The sequence below is a fragment of the Scyliorhinus canicula genome, chromosome 21, assembly GCF_902713615.1.
Source record: "Scyliorhinus canicula chromosome 21, sScyCan1.1, whole genome shotgun sequence".
In the NCBI taxonomy this organism is placed as follows: Eukaryota; Metazoa; Chordata; class Chondrichthyes; order Carcharhiniformes; family Scyliorhinidae; genus Scyliorhinus; species Scyliorhinus canicula.
The window spans coordinates 22,682,210-22,707,385 of NC_052166.1; the positions used below are offsets into that span (position 1 = coordinate 22,682,210).

The window sequence follows — 25,176 nt, forward strand, 5'->3', positions numbered from 1 at the left end:
AGTTAACCTGTAACTTTGATTACATCAGCATCCATCCTCTCCATTCAGCCTCGCATTCTAAATACTTGGGGGTATACAGGGATTGGTGTGTGTTGTCTCCACTCATCTCTGAATACTTGGGTGGCACGGAGGCGCAGTGGTTAGCACTGCTGCCTCACAACGCCGGACAGATCCAACAATCCTCGCAGTGACAAAACTCAGCATGTGATTTGTCACTTCGGGCTGTATTCTGTCGCTCTTAACCATTTACAGAAATGATGGGCAGGAAAAGATCAGCTGGCCCATCAAGCTTCACTCACAATGGCTGGAACCTCACGACCAGAAGCTTTCTTCATTTCCCTTCAGCCATATCATCTATTGAGAAAAGCAAAAAAGAGTGCCAATAAGGAGGAAATAAAATACTCAAGAAAATTCCCCTCTAACCCTTTGAAGCAACCAAAAATGTTAACGGACAAACATATTTAGATGTTGAGTATACAGTTGGACTATAATATCAAATGCCTAATGTAATAGTGAAAGGCATTCATAGGCGGTTGTTGTCAATTATCCCTTTGTTACGGTGCAGCTGTGGTTACCCGCACAGCTCGACTACATTGTAGAAATGTAATATTCACAGGTGTGTTGTCAACTTGGACAAGCAGTCAATAATGATGCTCGCCTCTATATAAAAGTTCCCTACTGTTGCAGTTGACTAGAGGTGCTGCTGTGATTAAAACTACAGAATAAAATATGTAATGTGCATACACATCCAAGTCTAATGGTCTTGCCAATGGCCGATTTAATAATGGCTGGACCCAGATTTCTCACTCTGGATTTTGCATCAAAGATTGTCCTTTCAGTCCAGTCAGGATGCAAGCCCCAAAGAAATTCCCACTCACCCACTTGCGCTTCCTGCTGCCACCCCGACACGTGTTGGTGTCTCCCTCAATTTTTTTTTTTAACTTCACAATTTTTCCTGTTTCTCTCTCTACCTGTTTCTCTGCCTCTCGCTGCCTCTCCTCTTCTCTCCATCCCTGCCTCTGTGTTCTCTGCTGATCCGTGCCCCCTCTCCAGTTCTTCTCACACCACTTCCCTCAAATTCACCTCCCGACTCACACCCATTGCTCCCTTCCCCCTCTGCACAAGCAGATATGCTAGACTCAATGGAAGGTTCTTGTTCTGTATAGGTTCCAAAAAGATGGCAATATTCAACGTTTCTATCTCAACAAACTGTGTAACAAATAGAGATGAGGGATTCGAGCTTTCAGTGTAGGAAAGCTGGCATGGCGAGGATACTGTTCGTTACTGAGGAGAGAACACATGGAACCCAGGGAAGCGGATCTATGTCCACTGAAAATGTGAGTCACTTCCAGGAGTCGCAAGCGATTGTCGAAGTGATCCTAAAAAAATAACCCCGATTCACTTTCAACCAAACTGCTTTTCAATCTAGAGTTTCTGACAATCATCTGCTTCCCCTGTTGGCTTTGTGTAACACAGAGCATCTTTGGACAAATTACATGTTATGGTGCATTGATTGTAATTGTGGAAAATAACTGCTTTGATTCCAGCTGTTCAATTATTTACCTCGGTTATAGAATGGTTTCTGATGCATGATGATTGAAGTTTCACGATATAATTAGGAAAATATATTGGCTTTGTTTGATTCAGTATGAGACAGTTACTGTCCTCAGTAACTCCGAAATGTCATTGTTAGTATGTAGCCTAGTCAAACATCCTTTTTCTGCAACGACGCCAAGCAAGAGCAGAGAATCCATCATCAGTGCATCAATTTTTAAAAATCAGGCTGTATTGTCACAAGCAGCCGGAACCTGGGTTCATTTAGTTTTCCCTGCTTGAGGCTGAGGATGCTAAAAACATGAGTATCCTCATTATCACCACCTGTTCAGATCAGCTAGGCCTCACCCTGGACAGAACTTATTAGGAAACCCATGGCACGTAATCGGCTGTTAGAATGTTTTCTCAACAATGTTTTCCCTTTGTGGCCTAACTACAGTTCCTTGAGTGGACGTTATCCTATAATTTGAACATCGCACGGAATCTTTCACTTTATTACCTGTAGTCTTGGTTTGTTAATGCTAGTATAATGTTGGTGATGTCTAAAGTGTAAAAACAATATCTGATATTTTTAACTAGCAGAACACCTCCAAATATATACCTGGATTTCCAAAAGGCATTTGACAAGGTGTCACACGATGGGTTAATAGACAAGCTAACTGCCATAGCTGTACAGGCTGCATCTGGAATATGATGTGTAGTTTGGTCTCCACATTTAGGCAAGGATATAATTGCATTGGAGGCAGTACGGTGAAGGTTCACAAGTGATCCCTGGAATTAGGTTATTGTCCTGTGATGAGAGGCTGAGTAAATTGGGCTTCTTTGATGGAGTTTAGAAGAATGAGAGTTGGCCTTATTGAAACCTACAAAATTCTGAAGGGGCTCAAAAGGAAGATGCTGAGAGATTGTTTCTGTTTAGGAGATTAAAACCTGGGGGCACAGTCTCAGTAAAGGAGCCAATCATTTAGGACTGAGATAAAGAGAAATTACTTCACTTTAAAGGGTTGTGAACATTTTTTTATACATTGAGTACCCAATTCCCTTTCTTCCAATTAAGGGGCAATTTAGCATGTCCAATCCACCTACCCTGCACATCTTTGATTTGTGGGGGCGAAACCCACGCAAACACGGGGAGAATGTGCAAACTCCACACGGACAGTGACCCAGAGCCGGGATCAAACCTGGGACGTCTGCGCCGTGAGGCACCAATGCTAACCATGTCACCGTGCTGCCCAAGGGTTGTGAACCTTTGGAATTCCAAGAGGATTGTGGTGCACCATCTTGGAATGCATTTAAAGCTGGGATAGACGGATTTTTGATCACTTGGCAATTAAAGGGATATGGGGAGTGGATGGGAAAATGAAGTTGAAGTCCAAGATCGGTCACTGTTATATTGAATGGTGAAGTAGGCTTAATGAGTCATATGGTCTACTCCTATTTTTATTTTTTTTTAAATTTAGAGTACCCAATTCACAATTAAGAGACAATTTAGCCTGGCCAATCCACCTATCCTGCACATCTTTGGGTTGTGTAAGCAAAACCCACGCTCAAACGGAGTGAATGTGCAAATTCCACATGAACAGTGACCCAGAACTGGGATCGAACCTGGAACCTCGGTGGCGTGAGCCGCAGTGCTAAACACTGTGCCACCGTGCTGTCCTACTCTTATTTCTTGTGTTAAACCAGAGCACCCAGAGGAAACTCACGTAAACGCAGGGAGAACATGCTAAGTCCACACAGTCACTTAATTGAATCCGGGTCCCTGGCCCTGTGAGGCAGCAGTGCTAACTACTGTGCCATCCCTAAGTGGAGAGACCCCCCCCCCCCGATTCCCATTAACTCCAGTTTTACATCAAAGGATTTAACAGAAATGAGATGCTGAGCAGTTTTTAATTTCTATTGATGTAAAACGAACAATAGAATAACAATTAAAATACAGACTCAAGTTACCTGGAAAATATGAACACTTCAAATCAAATGCATAAATGATAAACTAGTCATTTCTCTCACATTAGATGAATAACACCATATTATTTCAAGAAGACAACCTACTCTGAACTTTTAAATAATCCAAACAGGCAATTTAGACTGTTTTGCAATCCAACATAGCACCATACAATACTGAATAGACCGCTATGTGAAGGATAACTACAATTTCTCAAGTTGAAATCTGACCGTAATACATTTTTAACATGCAAGGATGAAAAGCAACTCAGTGATTCTGAATGTTGAACTTTGTGTTGGAGTAATGGGTTCTTTTTACTAGGTGAATGGAACGGCACTAAATCTACACATTTAATTCAATGCTGAGCAATTGACTTCTATCAAAGCTGGTCAGTTCAGACAAGTCGCCATAGTAACGATTCAATGTTTCAGTAATTATTTCAGTTCCCCACTCCAAGAATGATGACACATTGCATTGTGTTACTCTGTTCAAAATTTTTTATTATAAAAGCAACATTTTTTTTTTGCAACTTAACTACATTATAGCAGGTGCTTCTTTTATTTAATAAAGTGGTTGTGAAGGTGTCGGTAGATCCTGTATGCCTTTTTAAATCAAAGTTGTGGGCTACCCCAAAGGCTCTTTGAGTTTCATCTGTCAGTAGGCTATTCGTAGGAATTTTAACCAAATAAAGACAGTTTTGGGTTAGGTGAAGAGGGTTGCAGTCTTAAAAAAAAATCAGAATCCCAACACCAACCAGGTCTCCAATTACAGTCCCCTTTTTAGAAGAGAAATTTACCAAAGGGCAATAAAGAGTTGAATATTGTGAGAATTTGAAGGTTCTGAATTTAACTTAGTATTTTCTATAGACCCTGGAACTATTGGATTATGTTCATCCTCAGAACATCGATTCACATGTGTGAAGCCTTGGAATTGGTGTGAATATGAATCATTTGACTGATTCCTGAAGGAAAGACGAGAGAAAGGCAAGAGGAGGAATCTAAGATATCACATTAATCAGGTTAATAATAAACTGCAGAAAAAGTAAATCTAGAAGACAAGAATTGATTAATTTGTGGAATTGATATCTGCAGAGGAAAATAGGCACAATGGTCTTGGAATCATGTAATAACCAGTAGATGGTTGCAGTGCAGAAACTGTAGGTTATCTCTGGAGGGCTGAGCCAAGTTAGGTGAATGGCCTAATTTTTCTTTATTTTTGTGGTCATTTGAATTTAGATTAAAATTTGGGCATAATGGAATGGAATCAGTAAAACGTTATCATGAAGCTGTCTGATTTATCAGCGGCATGGTGGCACAGTGGTTAGCATTGTTACCTCACGGCGCCAGGATCCGGGTTCGATCCCAGCCCTGGGTCACTGCCGTGTGGAGTTTGCACATTCTCCCAGTGTCTGCGTGGGTCTCACCCGCAGAACCGAAAGGTTTGCAGGGTAGGTGGATTGACCATGCTCAATTGTATTTGATCGGGTAGAGTGGGGTTATTTGATGGTGGTATGGCAAGATTTTGAATCGGGAGAGGTTCACAGCATGGGTATGGCTGTTGTTTAAGGAACCGAACGCGAGTGTTTCCACTAATAATATGAATTTGGGATACTTTGTGGTGCACTGGGGTATGAGGCAGTGGTATCCTATATCCTCCCTGCTGTTTGCACTGACTATAGAGCCTTTGGCCATTGCGCTGAGGAGCTTGGGGTTGTGGAAAGGGATAGTGAGGAGGATCTGTCACTGTACATTTTGGAGCCGAGAACATTGGTGGGGAATGCAATGGGGCTGCTTCAAAGATTTGGGTCGTTTTCTGGGTGTAAATTGAACATAGTCAAGAGCGAGTATTTTATGGTTTTCCGGAGCGGGGCGGAGGAGCTGCCATTTCATCTGGAGGCAACCCACTTTAGGTACTTCAGGGTGCAGGTGGCGTAGGACTGGGATGGGCTCGGAAGGTATAATTTTACTAGTTTGGGAGGAAGAGTTTTGGAGGGAGGGGCCGATGGAGGGTGGACTGTTGTGCGAGGTGCTGCGAAGGGTGAATGCCTCAAACTCGTGCGCGAGGTTGGGGCTGATACAATTGTAGGTCGCATATAAGCGCAACTCGCAAAATCAAAGATGTGCTGGCTGTTTGAAGGGGTGGAGGATGTTTGTGAATGATGTGGGAGGGGCCCTGCAAACCATGTTCATATGTTTTGGTCCTCCCTGAAGCTGGAAAGGTATTTGCGGGAGGTATCGAGCACTATCTCGAGTGTTTTGCATACAAATGTGGAGCCTTGTTCCCCTAGAAGCCATTTTTACGGTGCCGGTCTGGCCTGAGTTGCAGGCGGGTGCAGGAGTAGACATTTAGCCTTCGCCTCGTTGATTGCTCGTAGGCGGGTCCTGTTGGGGTGGAGGTCAGCTTCGCCGCCCTGTGCCTTGGCATGGGGGACGTGCTGGAGTTCCTGGCCCTGAAGAAGGTGCTGTTTGACTTGGGGGGGGGGGGGGGGGGGGGGGGGGCAGGAGGGGCTCTACAATTCTTGGGGTTTGTTTATTCACTTTCGGGAGTTGGTTGACGTTGAAGAGGGGAGGGGGGGGGGTGTGGTTGCTTTCATTTTTGTTGTATGAGCCTATGTTTTCAGTTTTATATTGGGGCTGTTCTGTTTTTTTTGTATGATGAAAATGATGAAAATATGACAAACAAAAATATTTTTAAAAGATTATTAAAATACATCTTAATAGAATGACTGCTTTTAATCTCAGTCACTAGAAATGGAGTTGCTGAGTAGGGGAAATGGTGGCCTAGTAGTGATACCACAGTAATTCAGAGGCCCAGACATGATGCTCTTTGAGCACGTTTAAATCCCACCACAACAGTGGGTGGATTTTAAATTCAGTTATTAAATCTCAAATAAAAAGCGAATCTCAGTCATGATGACCATGACTACCATCATCGATTGTTGTAAAACTTCACGTGGTTCAATAGTGTCTTTTAGGGAAGGAAATGGGCCATCCTTATCTGGCCTGGCCTTTGTGTCTCCAGACCCATAGCAATGTGCTTGACTCTCAACTGCCCTCTTGAGTGGCTTCACTCAGTTTATGTTAGTGTTTTTTAAAATTTAGAGTACCCAATTCATTTTTTCCAATTCGGGGGCAATTTAGCGTGTCCAATCCACCTACCCTGCACATCTTTGGGTTGTGGGGGGGCGAAACCCACGCAAACACGGGGAGAATAGGCTTCACTCAGTTTAAGGCAGTTGTGAATAGGGAAGAAATGCTGGCTTTTCCAGTGAAGGAAAGGCCATGAGTAAATTTAATAAAACTGCCAGCAGATGTGTTGCAATTTGAAATGGCAGATGAAAATAAATGTCTCGTCTGCAGAGAGATAGTTAGGTTAGTTTTGTGGTATATATTATTTTTAATTTTAGAGTAGCAAATTATTTTTCTTTTTTTCAATTAAGGGGCAATTTTAGCATGGCCAATCCACCTAACCAGCACATCTTTGGGTTCTGGGGGTGAGATCCATGCAGATGAAATGAAAATCACTTATTGTCACAAGTAGGCTTCAAATGAAGTTACTGTGAAAAGCCCCTAGTCGCCACATTCCGGCGCCTGTTTGGGGAGGCTGTTACGTAAATTGAACCATGCTGCTGGCCTGCCTTGGTCTGCTTTCAAAGCCGACGATTTAGCCCTGTGAGATACGGGGAGAATGTGCAAACTCCACACGGACCCAGGGCCGGGATTCAAACCCCGGTTCTCAGCGCCGCAGTCTAGTGCTAACCACTGGGCCACATGCCGTCCTTGTTTTGCGGTATTTTTAAAGGATAGGCTTGGCAGACTATGAACAAACAAGAGTTTTATTGGAAAGGCTGCAAAGATGGACTGCCCGTTTTCCTTTGCAAACAGCTGATGATATCATCAATGTCACGTGATCAGACTCTTGAAGTGCTCTTGTTGCAACTTGGAACAAACATGAATACACAAATTTGCTTTCTCATCTTTAATGGCCCGTTCTACTGTGACATAGCCTGCAAGAAGTCACCTTATACAGTTCCTTGATGTGTGGGTGTAGCAAGATGCAAATCGAAAAGATTTTTTCCCAAAAAATTTAACAATCCGAGCCTTGTGCGTTGAGTAAACGCACCACCAAATGCCAATCACTTTTTTTACATCGACCTTTTAGGAGAGTAAACACATTATTCATTCTGTTACAGACAGGAGATTGAGTCAATTTAAACAATTTCTCTTCTCACCACCCATGTGTCAGCAGAAAGGTGTTTTGATTTATTTTTCTCTTAAGCAGTGTTGTATTCCCCAGTCCTTCAGTCAGTTTTGTTGCGATTCAATTTTCTATTAAATAACCCCACAGCAAACTCAAAATAGGATGAATTCAAAGGGTTAGTTGACTTACATACATGGGAGGAGGATCGCACCATTGCCACTTTTGCATTCATACAGTAAAAGAGGAATAGAGAAAGGAAGGATTGAGAAAGCAGAGACCAGAGAGAAAATAAATATTGTCCTTGTGGGTTCCAGTGTCCAGAATCACAAGTTCAATTAGGCATTCCTTCACTGAGGTTTGTGAGTTGAAAACCAATGCTCGATAATTGACTTTTCTGGTGATGTTGACTTCATATGAGGAGAAAGGCGTGCAGAGATGAATCAGTCTTTTAGGCGAAGGTGCAGATTTTTCCAGCAGAAGCCTTGTGAATGGCATTTAAATGGTAGATGTCATTGTAGATAGATTATGGGGGGGGACACGATGGCAGTGTTTGGGACAGCACAGTGAAAGTGGTTAGCAATTATGCCTCTCAGCGTCAGGGACAGGATTCAATTCAGGCATGGCCAATCCACCTACCCTGCACAACTGTGGGTTGTGGGGATGAGATCCACGCAGATACAGGGAGAATGTGCAAACTCCACACGGACAGTGACCCCGGGGCCAGGAATGAACCTGGGTTCTTGGTACCGTGAGACAGCAGTGCTAACCACTGTACCACCCTGAGTTTGCACTTTCTCCCCATATCTGTGTAGCTTCTTCCGGGTGCTCCAGTTTCCTCCCACAGTCCAAAGATGTGCAGGTTAGGTGGATTGGCCATGCTAAATTGCCCCTTCGTGTACAGAGATGTGCAGTCTTGTTGGGGTAATGTAGTTGCGGGGAGGGGTGGGAGGGTCTTGGGTAGAATGCTCTTTCAAAGGGTCCCTTCCCCCCTGTAATAATGCTATGCTGCCACATCTCCACACTGTCTTTGACATGTATCCCTCATCAGGATCCCCAAGATTGTTAAATGCCTAAACCTGGAAGAATAGAAAGGAAGATTCTAGGGACCTTTGTGTTGTAGGGACCTCTGTGGTAACAGGTGAGCGGACTCCTATTGACAAGCCTGGTATGAAGTGCAGGAAACCTATACATAGCTCTCTTTGAACTTGGTCTGAGCAGCCCATACTGTGTTGGCAGCTCTTAAGGATAATGGTGTGCAAGTTTCCCCGATACTGTCAGATAGGTTTTTCTGTTCAGGGCCACAGACCGACTTTGATTCAGCTATCTTTAGGTCTTTGTCCAGTTTAACATTTTTTAGAGATAGCAATGAGCATATCTCTATACATTTTAAAAAATACAGGTGAGGTCTTCGTCCCTCATAATCCCAATTGGTTCATGATCTAATGTTGTCAGTGTAATTTATTTTCTCCCTTGTGTACTTATTATGCTTCCCGCATGTGCATCTATCTGTTCGACACAACCACTTCACATAGCAGCCAATTCCATATTCTAACCACTCTCTGGGTGAAGAAGCTTCTCCTGAATGCTTTATTAGATTTATTAGTGCCCACCTTATATTTATACGGTTATTTTTTCGGTTTGCTGCTAAATTGCAGTACACATTGAACAGAAACAGAACACTGGAGATTATGGAGTATTTGAGGCATCAACTGTTGTGATTTCCTCTAATGCTCATTCTGATAATGTCTTCAGTGCAGAATATATTAAGAATTGGTTCCTATTTATTGGCTAGTTAGTTGCATTAGTAAGGTTCATCAAATGCATTACCAAGGGCTGACGTTATCTCTGCCCAGTGTGAGCTATCTAGTATCAGAAACCTGAAGGGCTCTGGATTTTTCAGGATCCTTAAGAGGGAGGGGGAGCAGCCACAAGTCGTGATACACATCGGTACCAACGACATAGGTAGGAAAAGGGACGGGGATGTAAAACAGGAATTCCCAGGGAGCTAGGGTGGAAGCTGAGAGCCAGGACAGACCATGCTGTCACCTCTGATTTGCTGCCAGTACCACGTGCTAGCGAGGTGAGGAATAGGGAGAGAGTGCAGTTAAACACGTGGCTACAGGGATGGTGTAGGAAGGAGGGTTTTAGTTACTTGGATAATTGGAGCACATTCTGGGGAAGGTGGGACCTGTACAAACAGGACGGGTTACACCTGAACCAGAGGGGCACCGATATCCTGCGAGGGAAATTTGCTACAGCTCCTCGAGGGGGTTTAAACTAATTTGGCAGGAGGATGGGAAACTGACTTGTAGTCCAGGAGATAGCGTTGCTGGAGTTCAGGAAGTTGAGGGTAGTGCAGTACTGAGGAAGGTACCAAGGTCACAAGAGCGGACCTGCAGGCATGAAGGTGGTTTGAAGTGTGTCTACTTCAATGCGAGGAGCATCAGGAATAAGGTTGGTGAGTTTGAAGCCTGGATTGGTACCTGGGACTACGATGTTGTGGATAGAACAGGGGCAGGAATCGTTGTTGGAGGTTCTGGGGTTTAGATGTTTCTGTAAGATTAGGGAAGGTGGTAAAAGAGGTGGAGGAGTAGCATTGTTAATCAAGGATAGTGTAATGGCTGCAGAAACGCAGTTTGAGGAGAATCTGTCCACTGAGGTAGTGTGGACAGGTTAGAAATGGGAAAGGAGGGCAGCACGGTGGCCTAGTGGTTAGCACAACCGCCTCACGGCGCTGAGGTCCCAGGTTCGATCCCGGCTCTGGGTCACTGTCCGTGTGGAGTTTGCACATTCTCCCCGTGTCTGCGTGGGTTTAGCCCCCACAACCCAAAAAAATGTGCAGGGTAGGTGGATTGGCCACACTAAATTGCCCCTTAATTGGAAAAAATAATTGGGTAATCTAAATTTATAAAAAAAAAGAAATGGGAAAGGAAGGGCAGCACGGTGGCCTAGTGGTTAGCACAACCGCCTCACAGTTCGATCCCGGCTCTGGGTCACTGTCCGTGTGGAGTTTGCACGTTCTCCCCTTGTCTGCGTGGGTATCGCCCCCACAACCCAAAAATGTGCAGAGTAGGTGGATTGACCACACTAAATTGCCCCTTAATTGGAAAAAATAATTGGCTAATCTAAATTTATAAAAAAAAAGAAATGGGAAAGGAGCGGTCACTTTGTTAGCAGTTTTCTATAGGCCCCCAAATAGTATTAGAAATGTGGAGGAAAAGATTGCAATGCAGATTTTGAAAAGGTGCAGTAGTCACAGGGTAGTTATCATGGGTGACTTTAACTTTCCAAATATTGATTGGAACCACTATAATTCGAATAGTTTGAATGGGGCTGTTTTTATCCAGTGTGTCCAGGAGGGTTTCCTCACACAATATGTGGATAGACCGACAAGAGGCGGGGACACATTGGATTTGGTACTGGCTAATGAACCGGGCCAAGTGTTAGATTTGGTTGTGGGAGAGCACTTTGGAGATAGTGACCACAATTCGGTGACTTTCATTATAGCAATGGAGAGGTATAGGAACATATGGCAGGGCAAGGTTTATAACTGGGGGAAGGGTAATTACGATGTGATTAGGCAAGAATTGGAGAGCATAAGATGGAAACAGGAAATGTCAGGGATAGAGTGGATAGAGCTGTGAAGAAAGCTGTGTGTTAGCATTTATTAACAGGGGAATTGAGTTTAAGAGCTGTGAGGTTATGCTACAGCTGTACAAGACCTTGGTTAGACCACATTTGGAGTAGTGTGTGCAGTTCTGGTCACCTCATTATAGGAAGGATGTGGAAGCATTGGAAAGGGTGCAAAGGAGATTTACCAGGATGCTGCCTGAATTGGAGGGGAGGTGTTATGAGGAAAGGTTGAGGGAGCTAGGGTTTTTCTCATTGGAGCGAAGGAGGGTGAGAGGTGACTTAATTGAGGTGTATACGATGATGGGATGGAAAGATAGATAGTGGACATTCGGCGACTTTTTCCTCGGGTGGATGTAGCTATTACAAGGGGGCATAACTATAAGGTTCATGGTGGAAGATATAGGAGGGATGTCAGAGGTAGGTTCTTTACTCAGAAAGTGGTTGGGGCGTGGAACGCATTCCCAGCTATGGTAATGGAGTCGGGCACTTTAGGAACTTTCAAGCGGTTATTGGATAGGCATATGGAGTGCACTAGAATGATTGGGAGTAGGTTGATTTGATCTTAGTTTCAGACTAATTCAGCACAACATCGTGGGCCGAAGGGCCTGTATTGTGCTGTACAGTTCTATGTTCTGTGGATATATAAAGATGCCTTTTGCAAGTTAATTAGGGAAGGAAGGTCCAAGACGGGGCTTTGTTAGCTTCACCCATTGCCCTTTACTTCAATAAAAAACAAATAATTTAAGAGATTGATCATGGTAGCCTTTGACGTAATTGTTGACTCACTGAAATGAGCCATAAGTTGATATGCTCCAGCGAGCTATAAAGAAGCACCAGAAGGTATTTGACAATGCTTTTTCAACCTCATTAAAAATCATGAGACACAGTTTTACAGTCTGAGTATATCAGCACTGAGTGCTGGGTCATGGCAGCATTTAAAAGCATCACAGTTTTTGTTTTAAATCATCTGTGAAAATGATAGCATGCAAATGTCTCCTGTCACTAATGGATCATGGGATTAGCGACCCAATGCGAACCATTATTTAACAGACATTAGATTCCAAATAAAATAAATACCTTTTCCTGATGGAAAACAAGTTGAAATAATATCCATTCAGTCATCATAGCTAAAAGCACACGAGACATGCTTCTGATAGCATTGGCTGCGTATTAAAGTCGATGGCTGTATCTGTACAATGCACTGATTTTCAAAGGTGCATTGGCTTGGTGCAGTTTATAGTTGAAGCGTTCGTTCTTTGATTGAATGTGTAAATTGCTGTTTACAGTAAATTTGTTCATTTGGCACTAGACTGCAAAATTACAGATATGAAAAGCCTGCATTTGAAGTTCCCAAATGCTATTTAAAAATGCTTCCTAATTGGGGGGGGGTGCTCCTTGGGTAAAACGTTTCTAGTTTGGTGGGGAGGGTGAAAGCTGATCTGGCAATGCGGGATGGTCTCCCTCTGTCACTGACGTGTCAGGTACAGGAGGTTAAAGTGAATGTGTTGCGGGACGGCATGTGGCACAATGGTTAGCATTGCTGTCTATGGCGCTGAAGACCTGGGTTCGAATCCTGGTCCTGGGTCACTGGCCATATGGAAGTTTGCATTCTCCCTTAATTGTAAAAAAAATAATTGGGTACTCTAAATTTATTTTTAAAATATGAACATGGGGCAGCACGGTGGCGCAGTGCGTTAGCACTGTGGCCTCACGGCGCCAAGGTCCCAGATTTAATCCCGGATCTGGGTCACTGTCCGTGTGGAGTTTGCACATTCTCCCCTTGTTTGCGTGGGTTTTGCCCCCACAATCAAAGATGCACTGGCTAAGTGGATTTGACATGCTAAATTGCCCCTTAATTGAAAAAAATGAATTGCGTACTCTAAATTAAAAAAATATGAACATGTTGCCGCGATTTCTGTTTATTTTCCAATGCCTGCCGATTTTGAAATGAAATGAAAATTGCTTATTGTCACGAGTAGGCTTCAATGAAGTTACTGTGAAAAGCCCCTAGTCGCCACATTCCGGCGCCTGTCCGGGGAGGCTGGTACGGGAATCGAACCGTGCTGCTGGCCTGCTTGGTCTGCTTTAAAAGCCAGCTATTTAGCTTGGTGAGCTAAACCAGCCCCAAAGGCATTTTTTAGAGAGATTGAAGGAATGATTACCTCGTTCATATGGGGAGGGGAGGTGGCCAGAATTAGAACGGTGCTGCTACAGAGAGGAAGGCAGGCAGGGGATCGGAGTCTTCCGAACCTGATGTATTATTACTGGGTGGCAAATGTGGAGAATGTACTGACCTGGGTCAGTGTTGTTGACTCCCAGTGAGTCAGAATGAAGGAGAGTTTGTGTTGGGGGTTGGGATTGAAGGCACTAGCAACAGCCTCACTCCCGACGGCCCCGGTGAAATACTCAGTGAGTCCGGCAGTAATAACTTTGAGAATTTCGAGGCAGTTTCACCAGCACTTCGGGTTGGAGGCAGGGTCAAAGGAAATGCCGATTCGGGGGAACCATAGATTTGAGCCAGGGAAGTGGGATGGAAATTTTTGGAGGTGGGAGGAGAAGGGAATTAGGATACTAAATAATTTGTTTCTTGGGGGTCGATATGCAGGATTGAAGGAGCTGGGACCGAAGTATGGGCTGGGGCAGGAGGAGATATTTAGATGCATGCAGGTTTGAAACTTGCCAGAAAGGAGATACCGATCTTCCCGGTGGAGCCGGCTTCCACATTGCTGGAGAAGGCACCCTGGAAGGGATCAAGGTAAAGGGGGAGGAAAAGTTGGTAGAGGGTATGGAAGAGGGGGGTTCTGGTGTTTGGTGCTCTGGAGGGTGAATGCCTCCAACTCGTGCGCAAGGTTGGGGCTGATACAGCTGAACGTGGTATATAGAGCACTGCTCACAAGGGCGAGGATGAGCCGGCTCTTTGAAGGAGTAGAAGATGTGTGTGAATATTGTGCCAGGGGGAAGGCCCACAAACCGCATTGACATGTTTTGGTCCTGTCCAAAGCTGGAGGATTGCTGGAAGGAGGTTTTTAGCGTAATCTCTAAAGTGGTGCATGTGAAACTGGACCCGGGCACTCGGGAGGCCATATTCAGGGTGTTGGACCAGCCGGGGTTGGAAACGGGTGCGGAGGCAGATGTTGTAGCCTTCGCCTCGCAGATCGCCCAAAGACTGATCCTGTTTGGATGGAGATCAGTCTCTCACAGCTCCAGGGTCCCAGGTTCGATTCCCGGCTGGGTCACTGTCTGTGTGGAGTCTGCACGTCCTCCCCGTGTGTGCGTGGGTTTCCTCCGGGTGCTCCGGTTTCCTCCCACAGTCCAAAGATGTGCGGGTTAGGTGGATTGGCCATGCTAAATTGCCCGTAGTGTCTTAAAAAGTAAGGTTAAGGGGGGGGTTGTTGGGTTACGGGTATAGGATTGATACGTGGGTTTGAGTGGGGTGATCATTGCTCGGCACAACATCGAGGGCCGAAGGGCCTGTTCTGTGCTGTACTGTTCTATGTTCCACCCTGTGCCCTGGTGTGGCCGGGGGACCTGCAGGAATCCTTTCTTTTTATAAATTTAGAGTGCCCAATTCATTTTTTCCAATTAAGGGGAAATTTAGCATGGCCAATCCACCTAACCTACACATCTTTGGGTTGTGGGGGCGAAACCCACGCAAACACGGGGAGAATGTGCACACTCCACACGGACAGTGACACAGAGCCGGGATCGAACCTGGGACCTCAGTGCCGTGAGGCAACAATGCTAACCACTGCGTCACCATGCTGTCCTAACCTGCTGAGATTCTTGACTCTTGAGAAAGTCAAATTTGAACTGAGGGGAAGGATGGAAGGGCTCTACCATTCATGGGCGAAATTCATTATGCACTTACAAGAATTGGATTACATCGAACAAGGGGGTGGTGGGGTGGGTGGGAGACTATGTGTTAATGGTGACTATTGGTGATTCCTTTTTGCTATTTGTTTGTGTGAACATGCGGGCTAATGTTTGGGAGTTTGGTGGGAGGATGGGATTGTTGTTATTGATATGGGGATTTTGCATTCGCTACTTGTTGATTGTTGGGCGTAAATTTGGGAGAAAATGCAAAAAAAAGGGTATAAAAATATATTTTTAAAAATGCTTCCGAAATGGATCTTTGTACTACAAACTGTATCCTTTTTTTAAAAAACTTTGTTTGTAAGGGGGTTTACTTTGCATATCTAATCAAAACAAGATTAAATAAAAAACAAATGGTCTTAGTGCAACCAAAAATTGTGAATTGTTCTATCTAAAAATGGCACCACCTGACCAACATTAGCTGCTTAATATGCCATATTCCAAAAGAATGTTCCAAAAGGGGCTGTTTATCACAGGGCTAAATCGCTGGCTTTGAAAGCAGACCAAGGCAGGCCAGCAGCACGGTTCAATTCCCGTAACAGCCTCCCCGAACAGGCGCCGGAATGTGGCGACTAGGGGCTTTTCACAGTAACTTCATTTGAAGCCTACTTGTGACAATAAGCAATTTTCATTTCATTTCATTTCAATGTTGGTTCTCAACACCAATTGTGTTGAACATTAGATCTGTTTGTGGAAACTAAATGTGCAAACCATTTTGACAACTGTTGTGGCATGCTCATGTTGAATGGGCAGCCACTGTAGGTTCACAGCACAAACACACCTAAACTCAGAAAGCCATTAGTAAATGTACAAAGATATTGTTTGGATTCAGAGGTGGGGGTATAAATATCGAGCTGGTCCTTCTGCGTTCTCGGTACTGGACAATTGAAGTGACAAGCTCCATGGCAGCGCCCAGCATAACAAAAGGCTCACTGGGCATTTTGTCCACTGCTAAGATAACATTACATTAAATGTTCAGGATGGAAAACAGGCCATTCATCTCAACTAATCCCTGCTGGCATTTACGATGCTCATGCGCCTCTTCTCACCTCCCTTCTAATCCTTTCATGCCTACAGTATTTATCTAACTTTCGCTTAAATGCATTTGCCATAGAAAATGCTCAACATCTGAGCTTAAGTTTGAGATGTAGAGGTCATAAGGGGTGTATTAACATATAGCTATTTCACTGTCTGTGTGGAGTTTGCACATTCTCTCTGTGTCTGTGTAGGTTTCACCCCCACAACCCAAAGATGTGCAGGTTAGGTGGATTGGCCACGCTAAATTCCTCTTAATTTGGAAAAAAATAATTGGGTACTCTAAATTTATTTCATTTTTTAAAAAAGCATAGTTATTTTCCTTCAGGTGTCACTCTCCAGTATTTCAGTGAGCCTCCTGTTACAGATTTATTTATCATTTCCCAAATCATGTTTTCCTATTCTCCACATCTCCTGAGTACAGTTAATAAAGTGGTTGATAGGGCAGCACGGTGGCCTAGTGGTTAGCACAACCGCCTCACGGCGCTGAGGTCCCAGGTTCGATCCCGGCTCTGGGTCACTGTCCGTGTGGAGTTTGCACATTCTCCCTGTGTCTGCGTGGGTTTCGCCCCCACAACCCAAAAATGTGCAGAGTAGGTGGATTGGCCACGCTAAATTGCCCCTTAATTGGAAAAAATAATTGGGTAATCTAAATTTTTTTTTAAATAAATAAAGTGTTTGAAGCAGTACCTGTTTTGCCCTTGTTTCTTTAAAGGTTTCAAACTATAGCCACTTTAATGTGTTGAAAGCTTCAATGCCCTGAGTAAGAGTAATACGTTTTAGGGAACATGACCATTGGGATGGCGCAACAGAGATGTTTTTTAAAACTTTATAAAAAGGGTAATGGAACATTTTGTACCGTTGAAGTGGGAAGGGCTGAGGTAGCTGAAGGCTGTGTCGTTGATGTAGTCCGGGCAGAATGCACAGCAGGGTATGAGGTCTGAAGGGCACATTGGTTTGTCATAGGGCTTCCAATGGTGCAGTGAGAGATTTGTAAAGAGACAAATTTCCATTCTTGGCTTTGGGAAGGAGACACTAAAGTCTGAACATGCACAAACAGATTCAAAAACAGCCTCTTCCCCACTGTTACCAGACTCCTAAATGACCCTCTTATGGACTGACCTGATTAATACTACTCTCTGCTTCACCCGATGGCAGTGTCTATATACTTACATTGTGTTGCCCTATTATGTATTTTCTTTTTCTTTTATTTTCATGTACTAAATGATCTGTTTGAGTTGCTCGCAGAAAAATACTTTTCACTCTACCTCGGTGCACGTGACAATAAATAAATTCAATTCAATCCAAGTGGGAACCAATGGAGTTGTTGCGGACATGCATGATGGCCAAGAGGAACTTTGTATAGAACAGAATGCAGGCTGCGAAGTTGGAGTTTTGTAGAGAAGAAATCTGGAAACTGGTGTTGGAGATGTTGAACCTGGAGGTAACAAAAACATGGCTAATAGCTGCAGAAGTGAGGGAAGTGAAGGCAGTGAGGTAAGGAAGGGTTCAGCCAATGTTCCAGTAAGTGTGCCTTATGATCCAATGTGGGTTTCAAACTCCATTTAAGGTCCAACAGGTCATCTGATTCATCGCACTGTTTTTCTGTTCAATTTATCCTTTTAAGTTCCTGCCTGGAAGGATTTGAATGCATTGTTGAGTGCAGAAAAGATGTAGAAGACTTGTTCCAGGGATAAGAAACTTTAGTTATGTTGATCGATTGAAGTACTCTATCGAAGTACAAATGAAGGGGAGAAGGTTGCAAGGAGGTTTGATAGAGGTGCTCAAAATTGATTGTACTGGCCAGAGTAGGTCGGGAAAATACCATGTGGGAAAGCCCTTTTTCACACGAGTGGTTCGGGTCTGGAATGCACTGCCTTGAGGTCTGGTGGAAGCAGGTTCAGTTGAGGCATTCAAAAAGGGCATTAGATGATTATTTGAATAGAAACAATGGATGGGGAAACGGTCAGGAGAATGATAGTAAGTAAGTCATAATGCTCATTTCAGAGAGCAGGTGCAGACTTGTAAAATTCGTTCATGGGATGTAGGCGTCGCTGGCTCGAACAGAACTTATTGCCCATCCCTGAGGGCACTTAAGAGTCAACCAAATTGCTGTGGTTCTGGAGTCATGGTAAGGATGACAGATTTCCTCCCCTGAAGGACATTAGTGAACCAGGTGGGTTTTTATGACAATCAATAATGGTTTCATGGACAGCTTTGGACTTGCTTCCAGATTTAAAAAATCATTGAATTCAAATTTCACAATCTGCCATGGCGGGATTCAAATCTGTGTCCCCAGAGCATAACTCTGGAATACTAGTCCAGTGACAATACCACAACGCCGCTGCCTCCCCTTCTATTCTCGTAGATCATAGAATTTACAGTGCTGAAGGAGGCCCTTCAACCCATTTAGTCTGCACCAACCCTTAAGAGCACCCTACTTAAGCTCATGCGTCCACACTATCCCTGTAACCCCACCTAACCTTTTGGACGCTAAGGGGTAATTTAACATGGCCAATCCACCTAACTGCACATTTTATACTGTGGGAGGAGATCAGAGATCCCGTAGGAAACCCATGCAGACAAGGGGAATACGTGCAGACTTCACACAGACAGTTACTCGAGGCAGGAATTGAACTGGAGCTGCGAGGCAGCAGTGCTAACGACTGCTGCCCTGATAGATTCACCTGAGGAAGGAGCTGCGCTCAGAATGCTCGCGATTAGAAACAAACCTGGAGTTTGTGTTCAGTCCTGGGGACCTTATTTAAGGAAGGATGTTAAAGCCCTAGAGAGAGTGCAGAGGAGGTTTACTCGAATTATACCAGGAATGAGGAATTTTAGATACAAGCGATGATTGGAGGAACCGGGCTTGTTCTCCTTGGAGCAGACACGATTAAGAGGGTTGACCTTATTAAGGTGTTCAAAATTCTGAACAATTTTGCAGGGTAAAGAAGGATATTCTGTTTCCACTAGTTGTTATGTCAGAGGGGTCACAATTTCAAAATGTTCAGCAAGAGTGCTTGGGGTGAGATGAGGTTGTTGGGGTTCGAAATGTGTTAACGACTGGGAGAGGGGTGGAGGTGGGTTCCATAGGAGGTTTCAAAAGAGAGCTAGATGCATATTTAAAAGTGATTAATTTTGAGGGTTACAGAGATGGGGGTGGAGAATGGGACCAGCTGGATTGCTCTTTTTGGAGCCGGTGCAGACATGATGGGCTGAATGGCCTCCTTCTGGACTGTAAATAACAAAATAAAAAATGATGGACTGAATGGCTTCCTGCACTGTAACTCTTCTGTGACTTTGTGGACTTTAACACTGTCTACATTTTACAGAGCTGGAAATTTTATTTGAGCATTTCTTGCTTCTGTCCATAACCCACTTTTCTATTAACTTTCTATTCCCTGGGCAGCACGGTGGCCTAGTGGTTAGCACAACCGCCTCATGGCGCTGAGGTCCCAGGTTCGATCCCGGCTCTGGGTCACTGTCCGTGTGGAGTTTGCACATTCTCCCCGTGTTTGCGTGGGTTTCGCCCCCACAACCCAAAAATGTGCAGAGTAGGTGGATTGGCCACGCTAAATTGCCCCTTAATTGGAAAAAATAATTGGATAATCTAAATTAAAAAAAAAAAAACTTTCTATTCCCTTCTGATAAGCAAGTTAATAAAATCATGACTGATCTCTCGGTTAAAATTACTTCATTGTTTCCTACACTTTATTCTTGGTAGCCTTTTTGTTTTACATTGTTTAATGCTGTAGTGATGATCTTTTTCCCCCTTTTTCTCATTGACTTTTGTGCTTTATAGGATAGCTGGGTACATGTAGTGAAATCTTGCAGACTGGATATTCCTATTAGTTTGCTTGTATTTCAACTTGCTGGTACTGATAGAACGTGGTGTTATGATGTAGGATTTATTTACCAAGGAGAGAATAGTTCAAACAAATCATCAGACTGCAAAGTTCATAATAAAAACAATGATGAGTAGAAAATCGGCACAAAATGGATAAAATTGGCACGGCTAACAACGTTCATTGTAATCTGGACACCACTTCCTTAAGCTATAATCTTTTAAAAATGCGAGGTGCTATGTGTTTTCTTGCTAGTTCATGTTTAATCTTCCTGCAGTTCAGCCCCTCACAAAGATAACACTTCACAGGGGTATCTTGTTATATTTGGCCTTGGCCTTTATTTCATTATGAAGTCTAATTCAGCAGTTGCCTTTGGCATCTAGATATTTTTCCATTTCCAACTCTTGGTTCTAGAGCACTTTTTAAAAATAAATTTGGAGAACCCAATTATTTTTCCCAATTAAGGGGCAATTTCGCGTGGCCAATCCACCTACCCTGCACATATAGGGGCATCACGGTAGCACAGCGGTTAGCACAGTTTCTTCACAGCTCCGGGGCCCCCGGTTCGATTCCTCACTTGGGTCCCTGTCTGTGTGGAGTCTGCATGTTCTCCTCGTGTCTGCGTGGCTTTCCTCCGGGTGCTCCGGTTTCCCCCCTCAGCGAAGATGTGTAGGTTAAGTGGATTGACCATGCCAAATTGCCCTTGGTGTCCAAAACGGTTAGGTGGGTTTACTGGGTTACGATGATGGGATGGAGGCGTAGGCTTAAGTAGGGTGCACTTTCCAAGGGCCGGTGCAGACTCAATGGGCCGAATGGCCTCCTTCTGCACTGTAAATTCTATGATAATGGATTGTGGGGGTGAGACCCAGGCAGACACGGGGAGAATTTGCAAACTCCACAAGGACAGTGACCTGGGGACAGGATCGAACCTGGGTCCTCGGTGCCATGAGGCAGCAGTGCTAACTATTGCGTAGTCAGAGCTAGTTTCCAGAGTATTGCATGACGATATAAAGTAGAAATAGCGCATTAAATATGTGAATATGTTCTTGACCCCTCCATTTTGGTTGTCTTTGATAATTAAGCAGTAGGCTTGGGATATTGAAAACATAATATTTTACTGCACTCGATGTCCAATCTTGCTTAGACCACATGCATTCACAATGTGGGAGGCGCTACGCTAATTTTTGCATATTTCTGTCCTAACTTCAGAAAGGCACAGTGGTTAGCACTGCTGCCACACGGCACCGAGGTCCCAGGTTTGATCCCGGCTCTGGTCACTGTGGAGTTTGTACATTCGCCCTGTGTTTGCGTGGGTTTCATCCCCACAATCCAAAGATGTGCAGGGTAGGTCAATTGGCCACGCTAAATTACCCCTTAATTGGAAATAATGAATTAGGTACTCTAAATTAAAATGTATATATATTATTCCCAGGCAGGTCTCCTTTTGAACAAAATTTCTATATATATTCTGATTGTAGCCATGTATCTGTTAATATTTTAATATTTTAAATTGAACATAGCTTCACTTCAAATTATTTGTTCCTAATAGGATAAAAACACCCAAACTGCCCTTGGAGCACATTTTTCTCCCAATTAAAATGTGTCTTGTGAAAATACTCCTGCGTTGCTCTCGCATTGCAGATAATTAGATTTACCCAGTTCTCAAATTCTAATTAACCAACTTAAATTGAATCCCTTCCAGAGGCAGCACATCTTTGCCAGTTGTCATAACATTTTCTTCATTATTGCAAATCCAATTCCAGTACAAGCTGGACAGATGGAATAGGTTACAAAAGGTTGACTATGTTTGGATTAGGAAATGATGTTTACCTCGACCTCAGCAATAATTTTAAACATTGAATTACCTTGAGCACGCCATTCAATCCACAATGATTCACAGTCCATCGTTGAGTTCCTGGGAATCGGTATCATTTAACAAAACGTGAGGAAACCTTTGATCTCGCGTCACTCCATTGCCTACTCAATTTCTGCCTTGGCTCTTCCTCCAAATGTCTGGCTGGAGTAACAATAAGCTTTACAGGAGCCATAGCCATCTCTCTTGGAATCTGGCATCACGGCTGTATGCTCTGTGACCACAACAAAACAATTTAGTGCTGCTGCAGGTATATTGGCTGCACTGCAACAAGTTCATTAGAGGTCTTAATTTGTTTTGATTAACATGATATTTACTGGATCAGCAGCCAGATTACATTATACTATCACCAACACCTTATTATGCTGCTTTGTTATGTGAACAAGGTCAATGAAACGAACTATTTGGATGGTCTGGTTGCTAAAAATAAAATCGTACAGTATAGAATAGATCTTGCAATGTAATTATTTTTTCGTTTAAAGTGCCCAATTCTTATTTCCAATTAAAGGCCAATTTAACATGGCCTACCGTTCCATCCCCCGACCGCACTTTGGGAAATCAGACCATAAGACTGTGCTCCTTCTCCCGGCTTACAAGCAGAAACTCAAGCGGGAGAATCCAGCTAAGAAGGTTGTGCAGTGCTGGTCTGAGGAGACAGAAGAGCTCTTACGTGACTGCTTGGAGACAGTGGACTGGTCCATATTTAAGAACTCAGCGACTAACTTAAATGAGTATGTCACCACCGTCACAGACTTCATCAGCAAATGTGTGGACGACTGCGTGCCAAAGAAAGCAGTACGTACGTTCCCCAACCGGAAACCATGGCTCAACCGCGAGATTGACTCCCTACTGAAGGACAGATCTGAGGCGTTCAAGGCAGACGACCCTGTCCTATACAAGAAATCCAGGTACAACCTCCGCAAAGCCATCCGAGATGCCAAGAGAGAATATCAAACTAAGCTAGAGTCACAGACAGACTCTCGGCGGTTGTGGCAAGGACTAAGCAACATAACGGGCTACAAAGCGAAGCCGAGCAGTATCTCTGGCAGCAGTGCACCCCTCCCCGATGAACTTAACGCATTCTATGCTTGGTTTGAGCAGGTAACCAACAACCCGCTATAGAGTGCCCCAGCAACCCATAATTCACCCATACCCACCATCACAGTTTCCGAAGTCAGATCGGCCTTCCTGAAAGTGAACCCACGGAAGGCGATGGGCCCGGACGGGATCCCTGGTCGTGCACTCAGAACCTGCGCGGACCAGCTGGCAGAGGTTTTCACAGACATCTTTAACCTATCCCTACTCCACTCCGAGGTCCCCACCTGCTTCAAGAAGACCACCATCATACCGGTACCAAAGAAGAACCAGGCAACGTGCCTCAATGACTACCACCCGGTGGCCCTGACGTCAGTTGTAATGAAGTGCTTTGAGAGGCTGATCAGCCCAGGACCGCAAGGAACTTCAGAGAGTCGTGAATACCGCCCAGTCCATCACACGAACCTGCCTCCCATCCATCTACACCTCCCGCTGCCAGGGGAAAGCAGGCAACATAATCAAGGATCCCTCCCACCCGGCTTACTCACTTTTCCAACTTCTTCCATCGGGCAGGAGATTCAGAAGTCTGAGAACACGGACGAACAGACTCAAAAACAGCTCCTTCCCCACTGTCACCAGACTCCTAAATGACCCTTTTATGGACTGTCCTCATTAACACTACATCCTGTCTGCTTCATCCGATGCCAATGCTTATGTAGTTACATTGTATATCTTGTGTTACCCTATTATGTATTCTCATGTATTTTCTTGAATTCTGTTCAATTCCCTTTTCTTCCCATGTACTGAATGATCTGTTGAGCTGCTTGCAGAAAAATACTTTTCACTGTACCTCGGTACACGTGACAATAAACAAATCCAATCCAATCCACCTATCCTGCACATCTTTGGGTTGTGGGGGTGAGACCTGTTGTGTTATGTTACTTCGAGTAACACAAGCTGCTACTTGATGTAGGCTTTGCTGAAGGATGCTCCAGACTCTGAGATAAGTTCAATGTATCTATTGAGCGATTAACTATGCTCCTAAATGAGTTTGACACTCTGCTAATCTAACTCTAGTAACTCGGTCCACTCTGTTAACTATACAAGCTTGCTCTAGACCACGTGCTAGGGTGTGATGTTGCTGTTATTCAACCCTGTCTTGCTCTCTAGGTTTCTGCTGGTGGAAGAGGCAGAGCCTGTGTGCCTTGTCCTTTTTATAGTGGTCGTGTAGTGCCCCCTTGTGGTAATGCCACCTCTGGGTGTCCTGATTACCCATTGGTTGTGTCCTGTTCTGATGACCCATTGGTTGTATGTCTGCATATCATGACCAGACCCACGTGAACACGGGGAGAATGTGTAAATCCACATGGACAGTGATCCAGGGCCGGGATCGAACCCAGGTCTTTGGCACTGTGATGCAGCAGTGCTAGCCACCATGCCGCCCTTGCAATACAGTCTGAACAGCCTCTACAAAAGCAGATGCCTAATCTACAACAATGCCAAGCGCACCAGGTACTGGATGAATTTTGTCAGCCCAATTTGGTAATCAGTTTGTTTAACGGCACTAACGTTTTACTTGTAAAAACTGGTAGAAAATTAGTAGGCTTTCAAATTGAATCGACCAGTAATGGAAGTAGCTTTATTTCACCTCCCAACTGAACTCTCTGTATGTTATCTTTAACTCCCTCATAACTTTATATGGCACTTCATTGAGAAAGCAGTTTAGTTTTGGCAGTGCAGCCATTTGTTTTACCTAGACAGTGTGTGTTGGCAACCAGTTTGTGCACAAGATTCCCACAAGCAACAGTTCAATTATTGACCAGTTAATCTGTTGGTTAGTTTGGTCGGGATGAACATTAGCCAGGAATCCACTGTCTTAATGCAATGGCACGATTTTATATCCTTGTCGGCAATATTCTGTCTTAGCTGGCTAAGTTTCTTGTGCAAAGAATCTCCACAGGTGATGGCTTTTATGGACGTCATTTCAACACACTGTCTTGCCCCTCCCATCTAGTATTATCCACATGCAATTAGAACCATAGAATCGTTATAACTCAGAAGGTGGATATTTGGCCCATCGTGTCCATGCTAGGTCTCCTTTTTTAAAAATAAATTTTAGAGTACCCAATTTATTTTTTCCAATTAAGGGGCAGTTTAGCATGTTCAATCCACCTACCTTGCAC

The 25,176-nt window shown here is 44.1% G+C and overlaps 1 protein-coding gene across 1 annotated transcript in view; it reads left to right on the plus strand.

The window, feature by feature from the left end:
• The window catches only part of LOC119955499 (neural proliferation differentiation and control protein 1-like), a 224,204-nt gene that overhangs the window by 112,620 nt on the left and 86,408 nt on the right, over positions 1-25,176 (plus strand). The window lies entirely within an intron of this gene.